The 14,389-nt window shown below is 36.5% G+C and overlaps 1 protein-coding gene across 1 annotated transcript in view; it reads left to right on the top strand.

The window, feature by feature from the left end:
- Positions 1–14,389, top strand: part of SEPTIN7 (septin 7) — a 113,360-nt gene that overhangs the window by 51,494 nt on the left and 47,477 nt on the right. The gene's annotated exons all lie outside the window — the stretch shown is intronic.

The raw sequence follows: 14,389 nt of genomic DNA on the forward strand, positions 1-14,389 counted from the left end.
TTATTTGTCTGAAAGGATAGAATCCTGAAGCTAGTAACTCATATTGTGCTTGCATTTCAAATGCATTATTTAGTTTGGAAATTTTGTAAAAGAGTTATTTATTCTTATGCTTGTTATTTTGTTTTTAGCATACCATGAAAATCAGCTTTATATTTAAACTAACTTAAATCTAACTTATAATACTAAGTACAGCAACTGTTAAATTAAAAAGAATATTGTGCTTAATGTAGCTTCAAACTCCAATTTCTGCCACAAATGGTCACTTTGAATCTCAATTTCCTTATCACAACAGACATTTACCTGGTCTTTCTAAACCACTGAGATTTCAAACAAACAAACAATAAAGCCATGCCCTCTAAGAACCTGAGTGTATGGGATGGGGGTAGAGTGGAGACACTTGGACAATAATACTGTCTGCTATTTGTAACCACCTCTTCCTCACAGAGGGCTTGAGATAATGGTGTATATAAATGTACTTTGTACATATACTATATATATATAAAATGTACCTAGTAAATCTGTAAACTAAATAAAATGTTAATTTTAAGCAAATATTTATTAGTGCATTTTTACAACTTTAGTTTTAAGATCTAAATACCAAGGATGAAGAGAAGAGAAAGATCAGGGATGGTTGAGAATGATATGGCAGTTAATAGGTTAAATACTTGATTAATCCTTACTTTGAACTTCTGCTTTAGTTGTACTCCTTTGATGATTAAACATTTAGAGTACATGTGCCCTTACTTTGCAATTCAGTATACACATTGCTGGGCAAAACTTTTTTTCTGGTGAGAGATTTAGCTAATTTGAAAGATCGTTGAGAACTTGTTCTTTTCTCATTATAAATAAGGTTTAGCTGGGTAGCTTGCATTCTTGTTAACAAAATTGATTTTTGTACTTGCTATTATGTACATTTCAATAAAGACATGATGTTTAAGTATTTTGCTGAAGTTATTTATGTGACATCTCTGATTATTATTTTTTTAATTTTTAATTAAAAAAATTTTTTTAATTATTTTATTTATTTATTTTTGGCTGTGTTGGTTCTTTCTTGCCGTGCATGGGCTTTCTCTAGTTGTGGCGAGCGGGGGCTACTCTTCGTTGCAGTGCATGGTCTTCTCATTGCGGTGGCTTCTCTTGTTGTGGAGCGTGGGCTCTAGGTGCCTGGGCTTCAGTAGTTGTGGCTCGCAGGCTATAGAGCACAGGCTCAGTAGTTGTGGCACCTGGGCTCAGTTGCTCGGCGGCATGTGGGATCTTCCCGGACCAGGGCTCGAACCCATGTCCCCTGCATTGGCAGGCGGATTCTTAACCACTGAGCCACCAGGCAGGCCCTAGTTTCATTTTTTTAAGAGAAGTGAAAAACCTTGATTCCTGTGAAACAGTCTGTGTAGACTCCTTTATTTTAATAGTTTTTTCTCCAGTTAAATCTATATTCAGTTACCTATTAGCTCTTACTAGATGCCTTTTACTTCTCTAATACTAATTATTTCTTACTTCTAAGCTTATTTATCCTCCTGTATTTTCTTTCCTCTTCATTCAAATTCTAAACCAGAGGTTGAAGATTTCATCTTTTTAAAAAGAACTGTTCCACATTTTAGCATTACTTAAGTGCTCATTGGTTTGCTTGATTAGTTCCTACGGATGTCTCACAGAAATGCTGCTTGCTTGCTTGCTCTGTGAAGCCATCCTTGATTTCCTTCAAACTACTTAGGTGTTCTTTATGTATTCCTACTGTATTGTTTAACTGTAACTATAGCTTGTTTCTCAACAAAATTACACTTTTTGATGGCAAAATGTCCCTAGTTCTAGCATTTAGCAGCTGTTCAATAAATAATAAAATGAATTTATGTCTTTGCTTTTTTTTTTTTTTTTTTGCGGTACGCGGGCCTCTCACTGTTGTGGCCTCTCCCGTTGCAGAGCACAGGCTCCGGATGCACAGGCTTAGCAGCCATGGCTCACGGGCCCAGCCGCTCTGCGGCATGTGGGATCGTCCCGGACCGGGGCACGAACCCGTGTCCTCTGCATCGGCAGGCAGACTCTCAACCACTGCGCCACCAGGGAAGCCCCTGTGTGTTTGCTTTTTATCAATTGTAATAGTCCATCAGAGGATAGTTGTTGGAATGGAAAAGCTATAGGATACTGGGATGAGATTATTCATCTGAATTAAACCTCTTTGCTCCTTGGCAGGTTTTTTTTTTTTTTTTCAAGCTGGATCATTAAATCAATTTAGTGAATCATTTAAAAAAATGAAAAATAGAAATGATTAGAAAATAGACTGCATTTTGCTTAGCAAGACTATTGTTTCATGAAAGTTGTCAATTTGTACACATACATTTTTACAATACAGATAAGTATACCTATATATTTGTGTATACTGGGTTTTGATGAAAATGTGTTTGGGGTTTTTTTGTTTGTTTGTTTTTAACTGTAAACTGTGGTAAAGTAAGTTGGAAAGCCACTGCCCAGTGGGAGAGTCCAGTAGAGAATATCAAGAGAATTCGTTTAGGAGCAGATTTACATGAAGAGCAGAATTGAGGACTAGGAGTTAGAACACTGCTGTTCTGGTATCTCTAAGGACTATTCCAGTTCTAATGTTCTGAAACTCTACATAATTTAGCAAGATGATGTAGAACACATTGTATGTGTTCATTACACAGTTTGTGTAATGAAATGGGTTTTTCCAAGCTGCTAATGACAGAACTGAGGAGGAGCGTCTGTGGTTAAGTGTTTATGTGCAATATACAAAGGAAAGATCCTCAAGGTTTAAGCTGCCTATGAATTTTCTACTTAACTAATACAGTAATACAGTATTATTTACATCAGTTGCTATAACTATATATGGTTAAGGAAAAATAATTTACCAAAGAATTATATGGTATAATGTCTCAGTGTGTTTCATGTGTCAGATATTAATAAATATTTCAAGGGGTTGGTGGAAATTATCTAAGGCTGTAGAATTGAGGAGGTGCTGGGTAAAACAAAGATAAGCAGTTTCTTTAATTGTAGGACTTCTCAGAGCCCTTATAATCCCAAGGACCTAAAGGAACGTGACTTTATTATAAATAATTAGTGATCTAACTTTTTTCAAAACTTTATGAACAAACATTTCATGAATGTTTCATTCTTAGGCTTGAAGTATAATATTCTTGAATGATGATGGCATGGGTTTCTTGGGCTAGACTTCAAAGATAAAGAGGACATGGGTTATTTTAACCTGCTGATAATGTTAAACTACAGGTGTAATATTAGACTCTAGTTAAGTACTCTTATTTTGTAATTTTCATAAAGTAGTTAACATCTTAAATTGTGTTAACAATATTTTGTTTTAATGAGGACAGAAAAAAATTTAATTCCATTTATTTCCTTTTAAAGTCAGTAAAATAAGGGAATGATAATGACTTTGTTGCAGAACGTTTTTAGTGCATTTCAAAGTAAAATAAATGTGTCATTAATTTGGATCATTTAACAGATCTTAAAATGTTATGTTAATTATAAAGAAATAGAAAATATTATGGATAGATATTCTGTTTATATTTATTGAATAATTTTGTTTTCTTTTTATTTATTTATTTATTTATTTATTTATTTATTTATTTATTTATTTATTTATTTATGGCTGTGTTGGGTCTTCGTTTCTGTATGAGGGCTTTCTCTAGTTGCGGCAAGCGGGGGCCACTCTTCATCGCGGTGCGCGGGCCTCTCACTATCGCGGCCTCTCTCGTTGCAGAGCACAGGCTCCAGACGCGCAGGCTCAGTAGTCATGGCTCACGGGCCCAGTCGCTCCGCGGCATGTGGGATCCTCCCAGACCAGGGCTCGAACCCGTGTCCCCTGCATTAGCAGGCAGACTCTCAACCACTGCGCCACCAGGGAAGCCCCAATAATTTTGTTTTCTTAAGCTAGGATGTGTGATTCTGAATTTTGTTATTCTTAAATAATAATGATAAATAACTTGATTGAGGTTGTTTCCACAGATTCTTTAAGTAGAGTTGGAGTTGATGGGACTAATTTAACTCTCAGTTATTTTGCATTAGTAACACTATTGCTTTCCCTTTAGTAAAGCCAATGAGCAAGAATGTATTGTAGTTATGTCACCTTGAGAGTATTAGGACAAAGCTACTATATTTTGTATTATGATTATAGGGTATCTGACATTTTGGTTTGGAAGTAAATATCACTCTACTAAAGATAGGTAGGAATTAACAACTTAATGTCCGAACTCAGGCATAACTTCCCTGCAGTCAACATTTCTTTTTTTCTTCTTTTTTTAAATTAATTAATTAATATTGGCTGTGTTGGGTCTTCATTTCTGTGCGAGGGCTTTCTCTAGTTGCAGGAAGCAGGGGCCACTCTTCATTGCGGTGCGCAGGCCTCTAACTATTGAGGCCTCTCTTGTTGCAAAGCACAGGCTCCAGATGCGCAGGCTCAGTAGTTGTGGCTCACGGGCCTAGTTGCTCCGTGGCATGTGGGATCTTCCCAGACCAGGGCTGGAACCCGTGTCCCCTGCATTGGCAGGCAGATTCTCAACCACTGCGCCACCAGGGAAGCCCCAACATTTCTTTTTATTTATTTTGAGGCTAGTACCTGTTAGAATCATTATGTTGTCAACCTTACCCTTCTACTATGTTCTCAAATGTCTCACATGTTTATTCTCCCCCAAAAAGAAAAGTTTATAAATATAAACATTTTTATTTTCTAAAAGATGTAAATTCTAAAGACATTTAGTAAGGTGAAGTCCCTTTTTCTCCCTCCTTCAGTTCCAGTCCCTTCTCTAGTGACAAGCATTATTAAATTGTTACAAATTTCTGGCATTTTTCTATAATTTTATATACACTAGTCATTCCCATGTAGATTTCTTTTTTATATAAATGGTACTGTGCTGTAAATACTGTTCTGTGAATGTTTTTTTCCCTATCATTTAATATATTATACTTTTATTCATGTCTGTACATGAAGTAACTCATTCTTCAGAGTATGAGGTATTCCATACTATGTGATTATCATGATTTATACAGTCTGCTGTTGATGGACAATTAAACAATGCTTAATTTCCTTGAATTTTTAGGCACACATATAAATGCTTATATAATGTACATTTCTAAAAGTGAAATTGCTGGGTCAAAAGGCATGTGCATTTAAGTTGTGATAGACTGCCAAATTGTTCCTTGGAAAAGCGATACCATGGCACAAAAACAGAAATATAGGTCAATGGAAGATAGAAACCCCAGAGATAAAGCCACGTACCTATGGTCAACTGATCTATGACAAAGGAGGCAAAGATATACAATGGGGAAAAGACAGTCTCTTCAATAAGTGGTGCTGGGAAAACTGGACAGCTACCTGTAAAAGAATGAAATTAGAACAGTCCCTAACACCATACACAAAAATAAACTCAAAATGGATTCGAGACTTAAATGTAAGACCAGGCACTATAAAACTCTTAGAGGAAAACATAGGAAGAACACTCCTTGACATAAATCACAGCAAGATCTTTTTTGATCCAACTCCTAGAGTAATGGAAATAAAAACAAAAATAAATAAATGGGACCTAATGAAACTTCAAAGCTTTTGCACAGCAAAGGAAACCATAAACAAGACGAAGAGACAACCCTTAGAAGGGGAGAAAATATTTGCAAACGAATTAACAGACAAAGGATTAATCTTCAAAATATATAAACAACTCATGCAGCTCAATATTAAAGAAACAACCCAATCCAAAAATGGGCAGAAGACCTAAATAGACATTTCTCCAAAGAAGCCATACAGATGGCCAAGAAGCACATGAAAAGCTGCTCAACCTCACTAATTATTAGAGAAATGCAAATCAAAACTACAATGAGGTATCACCTCCCACCAGTTAGAATGGGCATCATCAGAAAATCTACAAACAACAAATGCTGGAGAGGGTGTGGAGAAAAGGGAACCCTCTTGCACTGTTGGTGGGAATGTAAATTGATACAGCCACTATGGAGAACAGTATGGAGGCTCCTTAAAAAACTAAAAATAGAACTATCATATGATCCAGCAATCCCACTACTGGGCATATACCCAGAGAAAACCATAATTTAAAAAGACACATGCACCCCAATGTTCATTGCAGCACTGTTCACAATAGCCAGGTCATGGAAGCAACCTAAATGCCCATCGACAGACGAATGGATAAAGAAGTTGTGGTACATATATACAATGGGATATTACTCAGCCATAAAAAGGAACAAAATTGAGTCATTTGTTGAGACATGGATGGATCTAGAGACTGTCATACAGAGTGAAGTAAGTCAGAAAGAGAAAAACAAATATATATTAATGCATGTATGTGGAACCTAGAAAAATGGTACAGATGAACCGGTTTGCAGGGCAGAAGTTGAGACACACATGTAGAGAACAAACGTATGGACACCAAGGGGGGAAAACTGCAGTCGGGTGGGGATGGTGGTGTGCTGAATTGGGCGATTGGGATTGACATGTATACACTGATGTGTATAAAATTGATGACTAATAACCTGCAGTATAAACAAACAAATAAAAACAACAACTAATACTAAACTTTTTGGGGTTATTTGTATGGAAATATGTTAACAGAAATGTTTCAGACATTACATGAAATTTCTAAAAATCTTATATGTTCTGGTATAATGTTATAAGTCATAATTCTAGTTATTACTTTAAAATGTATACCTCAGAAATCACTAAATTTCCTTGTCAATTGCATGATTATAAACTTTCATCAACTCTTTAACCGTGGTCATTTTTAAGTCTCCTGTCATTTACAGACAGTTCTGGGTGTACTCTGATGCTTTTGCAAAAATGTTCCTATAAAAGGGTTTCATCTTCAAGGAATTCATGGAAAAGACTCTGACAAGTACATGTTTCTGGTAACTGACTATACTGCTGAACTGAATGAATAAGCATTTTCAGAACTCTAATGGAAAAGTGCTAACAAAAGATCAAGATGAAAAAAAAATTAATTATATGGGACTGAGTGAACTGATGAGGATGATTATAATTTTTGTGATTTTCTGTTTGAATAAAAAAAAAGAAGCAATAGTGCAATGATGGGGCGAGGTCCTGGTTCCTCCTCAAGGAATATACACAGCAATACCTTTGAGTTCTTCTGTGGAACTAAGGCTCCCACCCAGGTGGAAGATGGTAACGATGGTAACTTCAGGCTGAGCACAAGATTCCTGAAATGCCACACTGTTACCTCACCACCAACCAATCAGAAGGAAGTCTGCACACAGTGGAAGATAATAAAGACCCTTGACCCCCTCCACTAATGAGTCTCCCTTTAAAAACTTTCATGGTTGAGCAGAATCTTTGGAGTTGGTTTTTGGACACAAGTTGCCAGTCTCTTGCATAAAGCAACCTTTCCATTCCTACCAGCACTTGTCTCTCAAAAGTATTAGCTTTTGAGCAGCGAGCAGCCAAATTGAGTTCAGTAACATGGGGTCAGGATTCCACACACCACCAAGCAATTCTCGGACACCATCTGAGTTTCCTACAATCAACTCGATTCTGAAACTATCTACCTGGAGATAGCATCAGATTCTACAAGTTAAAGGCTCAGTCCTATAAGACTGCCCCCTTCCCCCAGTTGCCACTTCAGACACCAGTCACAATTCCAGGTCTTTCTGACCCACCAGCTGTCAAATCGGAGCTTCCAATGACCCCTTCTTGAGTTTCCATACCAGGGAAGAGCTAAATCAGACTCCTTATTGGATCTGTTTCTTTGAGTTTAAACTTTGCTTTTTGTTGCTTTTGTTATTATAATCATACATAATGACCTGCCCTGGGACCCTGACCCTCTGTCTGAATGTTAAACCAAAGTGCCTTTGTTCAGGGAAACATCCTGACCCTGTCTACCTGTGAATTGCTGCAGAAAAGAAGAAATGAACACATCTCCCCGAGGCTGGCCATTCTAGGAGATATCTGCAAGGCTTATGGCCTTTTTACTTTACTTCCTCACCTCCTCCCCCTCTCTGTTCTATAAAAGAAGCTGGCATTCAGACCAAAATAATGTGGGTTTTGGGGGACCCTTGTCTGCCATCTTCTCGGTCTGCCGGCTTTTCGAATAAAGTCATTACTCCTTGCCTCAAAAAAAAAAAAAAAAAGAAAGAAAGAAAAGCGATACTGGTTTACAGTTCCAAGAGCCACTCTGAAGGTTGATCTATTTTCTTTAGGCTTAATTAAGCATAGGTTTTTCTCTGAACACCACTTTAGTCATATCTCTTAGGTTTTTGTATATATTGCTCATCTTGTTTGTATTTGAGTAGTTTTTCAGATAAGAAGATTTGAGGGGAGATGCTGTTTTATGTCTAAGTGGGCAAATGGATTGTGTTATTTTGTTGTTAATTTATAATTTCACTGCATTGTAGTCAGAGAATATGATCTGTAGATTTCTGTGTTTTTCAGTACTGATTGATTTTCTTTATAGCCAAAACATGATCTCATTATGTAAGTGCTTCATAGGTATTTGAAAAATATGTTTATTCTCTGGGTAGGAATTTTTTTGAAAATCAGCCATATTAATTATTTAGATCATTTCCATTTTTTAATCACTTTATCAGTATCTGAGAGGCCTGTTTGCCTTTCACTGTATATGTTCTCTTAATTCCTCATTGTTTCTAAGTTTTTGTCTTATGGAATTTGTCCTTTTCATTTATGTTATCCAGTTTATTGACATACAGTTATTAATAGTACTCATAATTTTTTTTATTTCTGTAAAATTGAGAGTAATATCCACACTTTCTGATTTTAGTAATTTGAATCTTCTCTTTCTTTTATTCTCAATCAGTCTAGCTAAAAGAGTTGTTAATTTTGTTGATCTATTCCAAGAGCTAACTTTTGGTTTGGTTATTTTTCTCTGTTGTTTTCTGTTCTCCATTTTATTTATCTCTTCTCTAACTTTAATATTTCCTTTCTTTTGCTGGTTTTGGGTTTAGTTCTTTATTTTTTAGTTCCTTATGTTGTAAAGTTAGATTGTTAATTTCAGATCCTCATTTTTATGTATGTGTTTACAGTTACAAATTTTTCTATTAGAAATGACTTTTCCGTATCTCATAAGCTTTGGTATGTTGTGTTTTCATTTTCTTTTTTTTTCATGGTATTTTCTGATTTACCTTGTGATTTCTTATTTGACCTGTTAGCTGTTTGAGTGTATTGTTTAATTTCCTTATACGTGTTAATTTTTTCATTTTCTTTCTGTTATTGATCTCGAGTCTCATTTCGTTGTGATAGGAAAAGATGATTTAAATCTTTTAAAGTTTATCAAGATGTACTTGGTTTTATGGTCAGTCTTGAAAAATACTCCCCGTGCACGTGAGAAAAATGTGTATTTTGGTGTTATTGAATGGAGTATTTTGTCTGTTTATTAGGTCCAGTTGGTTTATAGTGTTGTTCAAGTCCTCTGTTTTCTAATTTATCTTCTGTTTCTTCTATCCATTATTTAAAGTGGAGTATTGAATTCTCCAGTTATTATTGTAAAACTGTCTATTTTCCCCTTCAAAATTTTGTCAGTGTTTCCTTTATATATTTTAGGGCTCTGATGTTTGGTGTATATATGTTTATAATTCTGTAATAATATCCACTTCATGAATTGACCCTTTTTTGATAATAAATCCTAATTTGCATCTTGTAACAATTTTTTACTTAAGTCTCTTTTGTCTGATACAAGTATAGCCATCTCACCTCTTGATTACTGCTTACATGGAATATCTTTTTTATCCTTTTACTTTCAACTTGTGTGTGTCCTTAGATCTAAAGTCTTTAGATCTTACAGATAGCATACAGTTGGATCAGGGTTTTTTTAGCCATTCTGGCAGTCTGTGCCTTTGATTAAGACCTTTAATCCATGTACATGTAAAGTAATTACTGGTAACAGAGAACTTCGTTTTGTCATTTTGTTGTTTTCTGTATGTCTTACAGCTTTTGAATATATCATTTTCTCCTTTACTGCCTTTTGTGTTTAGTTGATGTTTTGTAGCATCACGTTTTGATTCCCTTTCTCATTTCCTTATTTGTATATTCTGTAGATGCTTTCTTTGTAGTTATCATAGAGATTATATATAAAATCTTAAATTATAATAACCTAACTTGAATTTATACCAATTTAATTTTAATTACATATACAAACTACTCATATACAGCCCCCACATACTTTTTATTATTGATATCACAAATTATATCTTTGAACATTGTATACTCAATAACACAGACTTCTAATTATTTCTTTTTCATTCGTCTTTCAAGTCTTACAGAAAATGTAAAGTGGAGTTAGAAACCAAAATTACAATAATACCAGTTTTTATATTTATCCATGTATTTACCTTTACTGGGGATCTTTATGTGGCTTTGAGTTATTGTCCAGGGTTCTTTCATTTCAACTGAAGGACTCCCTTCAGCATGCCTTGTGGAGGATGTGTAGTGATAATGAATTCCCTCAGTTTTTGTTTATCTGGAAATATCTTAATTTCTACCTCAGCTTTTCAGCACAATTTTGCCAGATATAGAATTCTCATTTGACAGTTGTATCATCACATTGTCTTCTGGTCTCCAAAGTTTCTATCTACTGAGAAATCAGCTGCTAATCTTATTGATGATACCTTCTATGTGATATGTTGCTTGCTGCTTTCAAGATTCTCTTTTTGTCTTTGTTTTTTACCAGTTTGATCATGATATGTCTCAGTGTGGGTTCCTGGGTTTATCGTACTAGTTCAGTGAGATTCTTGGATTTGTAGATTCATGTGTGTCATCAAATTGGGAAAAAATTTGGTCATTTTTTTTTCCTTTAAATAATCTATTTGACCCTTTCCCTTTTTCCTTCTAAAGCTCTCATACTGTATGTAATAGTTCAATAAATGGTGTCCCACATAGATCCCTTAGGCTGTGTTTTTCTTCATTCTTTTTTCTCCTTAGACTCAATAATTTTAATTGTCCTGTCTTCCAAGTTTGCTGATTCTTTTTGTTTGTTTGTTTGTTTTTGTTTTTTTATTTTGTGGTATGTGGGCCTCTCACTGTTGTGGCCTCCCCCACTGCAGAGCACAGACTCCAGACGCGCAGGCCCAGCAGCCATGGCTCACGGGCCCAGCTGCTCCGCGGCATGTGGGATCCTCCTGGACCGGGGCACGAACCCACGTCCCCTGCATCAGCAGGCAGACTCCCAACCACTGCGCCACCAGGGAAGCCCTGCTGATTCTTTTTTAGACATGCTCAATTGCTTTTGAACCTCTCTAGTGAATTTTTTCAATTGTGTGTTTCAGCTCCAGAATTTTTGTTTTTTTGTTTTGTTTTGTTTTGGTTTTTTTACACAATTGCTATTTCTTTGTTAAATTCTGGTTTTGTTCTTACATCATTTTCCTGATTTCTATCAATTGTTCATTGTTTTCTTTAGCTCTTTGGACATATTTAAGACAGCTATTTTGTTTAATTTATTATTATTATTTTTTTGCTATTTAAATGTATTTACTTATTTATTTGGCTGCACCAGGTCTTTAGTTGTGGTATGTGGGCTCTTAGTTGCGGCATGCGGGATCTAGTTCCCTGACCAGGGATTGAACCAGGGCCGCCTGCATTGGGAGTGCAGAGTCTTAACCGCTGGACCACCAGGGAAGTCCCTAAATTTATTTATTTTTAAAAAAATTTTATTGGAGTATAGTTGATTTACAATGTTGTGTTAGTTTCAGATGTACAGCAAAGTGAATCAGTTATTCATATATCCACTCTTTTTTAGATTCTTTTCCCATATAGGCCATTACAGAGTATTGAGTAAAGTTCCCTGAGCTATACAGTAGGTCCTTATTAGTTATGTATTTTATATATAGTAGTGTATATATGTAAATCCCAATCTTCTGATTTATCCCCCTGACCCCCGTAACCATAAGTTTGTTTTCTACTTTGTTTCTACAAAACTCTTATCTCTGTTTTGTAAATAAATTCATTTGTACCCCCCTGTTTTTTTAGATTCCACATATAAGAGAGATGATGTTTGTCTTTCTCTGAGACAGCTATTTTAAAGTCCTCATCTAGCAAGTCCACTATCTATGCTGCTTCGGGGATGGTTTCTGGGATTTTGTTTTGTTCCTTTTTATGGGCTATGTTTTCTGTTTCTTTGAATGCCTTGTGATTTGTTGTTGTTGTTGTTGTTGTTGAAAAATATGCATTTGAAAAAACTCACCCTGCCCTGTCTTTGCAGACTTGGTCATATGTCAGGGCAGATGTCTGATGATTAGCTGGGCATGCTCTGAGCCTAGAGATCCAGCCTAAAGTGAAAGTTTAATGCCTTTTCACAACTTTTCTGAGCATGTTTATTGCTTGAGCCTGTATGTGGCTTTCTCAGTTTCCCCTGCATACATGGTTTATTTTGAATGTCTTAATTCTCCAAGGAGTTTTACCTCAGCGTCTCCTCAGGGCCTCAGGTGGTCTGTTGTGTCTCTCCACCCATAATTTTTTGCTCCAGGCATCTGTAGTCCTCCTGCACCTTAACCAGTGATGCCCAGTGCTTCTCCAACCTGAAATCCCAGTTAGGCAACACTAATCCTTCTGACAGCCCCAAAGAGGTTAGAATGTTTTATCTGAGTAAAGTCTGCTCTGTTCCTTCTCATTTGAGGGAATGACACTGAAAACTCAGCCTCTGTGCACTGGTGCCAAATTGAATCTTGGAGACAGAGTTATGGGTGAAGTAGAAAGTAATAGCTTTACTGCTTTGCCAAGCAAAGGGGGACACAGCGGGCTTGTGCCTCGAAAACTGTGTGTCCTAACCCAGGAGGATTTGGTGAGGAGTTTTATAGCAATGGTTCAAGGGCAGGGTTGCTTCTAAATGAAAATATTGTAGATACTTCTGATTCTCCGCAAGTACTTGGGTTTTATTCTAGTCTTTCCTCCTTTATTCAAGGTTTAAGAGTTTAGAAAGAAGCAGGTATGGGAACCTATAACTTATTTTCCCTTGACTTAGAAATTTCTACGTCTAGAAAAAAGGGTATCCTCCCTCATTCAAAGGGAGTAAGCCCAGACCACCTACAACGGTTCTTACCTTTCTTTGTTTTTTTCTTTGTTTTAAAATTTTTATTTATTTATTTATTTATTTATGGCTGCATTGGGTCTTCATTGCTGCATGTGGGTTTTCTCTAGTTGCAGCGGGCGGGGGCTACTCTTCATTGCAGAGCATGGGCTCTAGGCTCATGGGCTTCAGTGGTTGTGGCACATGGCCTCAGTAGTTGTGGCTCACAGGCTCTAGAGCACAGGCTCAGTAGTTGTGGCACGTGGGCTTAGTTGCTCCGCGGCATGTGGGATCTTCCCGGGCCAGGGAGTCGAACCTGTGTCCCCTGCATTGGCAGGTGGATTCTTAACCACTGTGCCACCAAGGAAGTCACCTGGTTCTTACCTTTCTTGAGAGCCAATATCAAAAGAACTCAACCTAGATATAGAAATAGTAAGGTTAGTATTGTGATATCAGTTATTTAGGCTAAAGATGCCTATTAAACTCACTGAACTATTAACAATAACTAGATTCTTTAACCTGGTGCCATATTAATTGATAATTATATGACTTTTAAACTATTTTAACTTTGTATTATGTATATCCTGAAGCTGTTTATATTTTAGTAAAAAAAAAATCTGTACATTTGGTATGGTGTACTAGGCTTGACATGAAGGGTCAGAGAAGAGTATGTGAATCTTAGTGCAAATCGTGTCTTACCTCTCTCCTTTCCTACTTCAGGCAGGAACATTTTTATAAAAAGTAATTACCCATGATTTTTTGGAGTCTGGTTTATAGAGAAGTACCCTTTATACTTAAGCTGATTGGTATATGGGTAAATTGGAAGTATTTTTTTGTGCTTCACTTTTGTACTAAGATGCATTGTGATTAATTTTTCTTCTTTTTATCAGCAGATTTCTACTTTCTATAGCTGCATGATTTGTTTCCTTGGTCATTCATTGTCTGTAATAAACGTTTATACTTCTTTTATTTTTTATTTCACTGAAGCAGCAATATATAATCCAACTGGGATGTTTCCTTCATGACTAACTTTCATCTCTAGGAATACATTACTGTTAAAAATGGTGACTACAGATACATTACTTTTAACGAACACAGGTGGTAGAATTATAAAGGTAAAAATCCTTGGAAACATGAGTCTAATTTGATAGATAAGAAAATGAGGGGGCTTCCCTGGTGGCGCAGTGGTTGAGAGTCTGCCTGCCAATGCAGGGGACACGGGTTTGTGCCCCTGTCCGGGAAGATCCCACATGCCGCGGAGCGGCTGGGCCCGTGAGCCCTGGCCGCTGAGCCTGCGCGTCTGAAGCCTGTGCTCCGCAATGGGAGAGGCCACAACGGTGAGAGGCCCGCGTACTGCAAAAAAAAAAAAAAGAAAGAAAATGAGGGCAAAGAATTTA

Source organism: Hyperoodon ampullatus (assembly GCF_949752795.1).
Source record: "Hyperoodon ampullatus genome assembly, chromosome: 9".
Taxonomy (NCBI): Eukaryota; Metazoa; Chordata; class Mammalia; order Artiodactyla; family Ziphiidae; genus Hyperoodon; species Hyperoodon ampullatus.